The sequence below is a fragment of the Astyanax mexicanus genome, chromosome 12 (assembly GCF_023375975.1).
Source record: "Astyanax mexicanus isolate ESR-SI-001 chromosome 12, AstMex3_surface, whole genome shotgun sequence".
In the NCBI taxonomy this organism is placed as follows: domain Eukaryota; kingdom Metazoa; phylum Chordata; class Actinopteri; order Characiformes; family Acestrorhamphidae; genus Astyanax; species Astyanax mexicanus.
The window spans coordinates 36416034-36418533 of NC_064419.1; the positions used below are offsets into that span (position 1 = coordinate 36416034).

Here is a 2500-nt window from a genome sequence, read left to right on the forward strand (position 1 = left end):
AGATTAAAAGCAATATTTGACCCCGACGTGATTTGAACACGCAACCTTCTGATCTGGAGTCAGACGCGCTACCGTTGCGCCACGAGGTCATCGACGCTGTAATGTTCATGTTGCCTATTTTTGGACATCACTATTATTCAAGAGAAACTCAATGGTTAGGCCTAAAGAGCTCTAACCGGAGAAAAAACTGGATATCTCAGGAAGTTGAAAACAAGGCATTTAATATGGAACTTTAGGTATGAGGTCAAAGATGGATTAAGTAATCGGATAAGTATCCTAATTCTCGATTTGCTGAGATGTAGTATTTGAGTGTGAGTCACCTTATCTGGCACGATAGAATTTTCAGTCAGGGCCCGGATAGCTCAGTCGGTAGAGCATCAGACTTTTAATCTGAGGGTCCAGGGTTCAAGTCCCTGTTCGGGCGTTTGCCAGTTTCTTACAAGTATGAGTTTAAGAATGCAGGAGTCTCTTGCTTTCCAGATGCTTTCCGGCTGTTCAGAAGACAGTCAGGGGCCAAGCCTAGAAAATATCCCTCCCTTTTCTGCTTGACCACCATGCATCAGTTGAACAATGTGAATTCGCTGTAAGAAAGAAGCCGTAAAGGCCCGGATGGCTCAGTCGGTAGAGCATCAGACTTTTAATCTGAGGGTCCAGGGTTCAAGTCCCTGTTCGGGCGGCCAAAGCCTGTGCTTCTTTGTTACCAATTAAACCTTTAAATAGCCTCAAGTGAGCATGACCTATAAAGGTTAAAATTGCCCTGCAAGTGACTCAAAGAACTCTGTGTAACTGAGGTACTTTTAAAGTTGTGGACTAACTGGTCCCACTCAATGACTAGATTAAAAGCAATATTTGACCCCGACGTGATTTGAACACGCAACCTTCTGATCTGGAGTCAGACGCGCTACCGTTGCGCCACGAGGTCATCGACTCTGTAATGTTCATGTTGCCTATTTTTGGACATCATTATTATTCAAGAGAAACTCAGTAGTTAGGCCTAAAGAGCTCTAACTGGAGAAAAAACTGGATATCTCAGGAAGTTGAAAACAAGGCATTTAATATGGAACTTTAGGTATGAGGTCAAAGATGGATTAAGTAATCGGATAAGTATCCTAATTCTCGATTTGCTGAGATGTAGTATTTGAGTGTGAGTCACCTTATCTGGCACGATAGAATTTTCAGTCAGGGCCCGGATAGCTCAGTCGGTAGAGCATCAGACTTTTAATCTGAGGGTCCAGGGTTCAAGTCCCTGTTCGGGCGTTTGCCAGTTTCTTACAAGTATGAGTTTAAGAATGCAGGAGTCTCTTGCTTTCCAGATGCTTTCCGGCTGTTCAGAAGACAGTCAGGGGCCAAGCCTAGAAAATATTCCTCCCTTTTCTGCTTGACCACCATGCATCAGTTGAACAATGTGAATTCGCTGTAAGAAAGAAACTGTAAAGGCCCGGATGGCTTAGTCGGTAGAGCATCAGACTTTTAATCTGAGGGTCCAGGGTTCAAGTCCCTGTTCGGGCGGCCAAAGCCTGTGCTTCTTTGTTACCAATTAAACCTTTAAATAGCCTCAAGTGAGCATGACCTATAAAGGTTAAAATTGCCCTGCAAGTGACTCAAAGAACTCTGTGTAACTGAGGTACTTTTAAAGTTGTGGACTAACTGGTCCCACTCAATGACTAGATTAAAAGCAATATTTGACCCCGACGTGATTTGAACACGCAACCTTCTGATCTGGAGTCAGACGCGCTACCGTTGCGCCACAAGGTCATCGACGCTGTAATGTTCATGTTGCCTATTTTTGGACATCATTATTATTCAAGAGAAACTCAGTAGTTAGGCCTAAAGAGCTCTAACTGGAGAAAAAACTGGATATCTCAGGAAGTTGAAAACAAGGCATTTAATATGGAACTTTAGGTATGAGGTCAAAGATGGATTAAGTAATCGGATAAGTATCCTAATTCTCGATTTGCTGAGATGTAGTATTTGAGTGTGAGTCACCTTATCTGGCACGATAGAATTTTCAGTCAGGGCCTGGATAGCTCAGTCGGTAGAGCATCAGACTTTTAATCTGAGGGTCCAGGGTTCAAGTCCCTGTTCGGGCGTTTGCCAGTTTCTTACAAGTATGAGTTTAAGAATGCAGGAGTCTCTTGCTTTCCAGATGCTTTCCGGCTGTTCAGAAGACAGTCAGGGGCCAAGCCTAGAAAATATCCCTCCCTTTTCTGCTTGACCACCATGCATCAGTTGAACAATGTGAATTCGCTGTAAGAAAGAAGCTGTAAAGGCCCGGATGGCTCAGTCGGTAGAGCATCAGACTTTTAATCTGAGGGTCCAGGGTTCAAGTCCCTGTTCGGGCGGCCAAAGCCTGTGCTTCTTTGTTACCAATTAAACCTTTAAATAGCCTCAAGTGAGCATGACCTATTAAGGTTAAAATTGCCCTGCAAGTGACTCACAAAACTCTGTGTAACTGAGGTACTTTTAAAGTTGTGGATTAACTGGTCCCACTCAATGACTA

The 2500-nt window shown here is 43.6% G+C and overlaps 8 non-coding genes across 8 annotated transcripts; 5 read left to right on the top strand and 3 right to left on the bottom strand.

Annotated features, from left to right (window-relative positions):
* Window positions 1-17: 17 nt before the first annotated feature.
* trnaw-cca (transfer RNA tryptophan (anticodon CCA)) lies at window positions 18-89 on the bottom strand. Its single transcript has one exon. It is a non-coding gene; the product is annotated as a tRNA-Trp (tRNA).
* Window positions 90-351: 262 nt separating this feature from the next.
* Window positions 352-424, top strand: trnak-uuu (transfer RNA lysine (anticodon UUU)). The gene has a single exon. It is a non-coding gene; the product is annotated as a tRNA-Lys (tRNA).
* Window positions 425-603: 179 nt separating this feature from the next.
* trnak-uuu (transfer RNA lysine (anticodon UUU)) lies at window positions 604-676 on the top strand. The gene has a single exon. It is a non-coding gene; the product is annotated as a tRNA-Lys (tRNA).
* A 174-nt stretch (window positions 677-850) lies between these two features.
* Window positions 851-922, bottom strand: trnaw-cca (transfer RNA tryptophan (anticodon CCA)). Its single transcript has one exon. It is a non-coding gene; the product is annotated as a tRNA-Trp (tRNA).
* Window positions 923-1184: 262 nt separating this feature from the next.
* trnak-uuu (transfer RNA lysine (anticodon UUU)) lies at window positions 1185-1257 on the top strand. Its single transcript has one exon. It is a non-coding gene; the product is annotated as a tRNA-Lys (tRNA).
* Window positions 1258-1683: 426 nt separating this feature from the next.
* trnaw-cca (transfer RNA tryptophan (anticodon CCA)) lies at window positions 1684-1755 on the bottom strand. The gene has a single exon. It is a non-coding gene; the product is annotated as a tRNA-Trp (tRNA).
* Window positions 1756-2017: 262 nt separating this feature from the next.
* On the top strand, window positions 2018-2090 carry trnak-uuu (transfer RNA lysine (anticodon UUU)). The gene has a single exon. It is a non-coding gene; the product is annotated as a tRNA-Lys (tRNA).
* A 179-nt stretch (window positions 2091-2269) lies between these two features.
* On the top strand, window positions 2270-2342 carry trnak-uuu (transfer RNA lysine (anticodon UUU)). The gene has a single exon. It is a non-coding gene; the product is annotated as a tRNA-Lys (tRNA).
* Window positions 2343-2500: the final 158 nt, after the last annotated feature.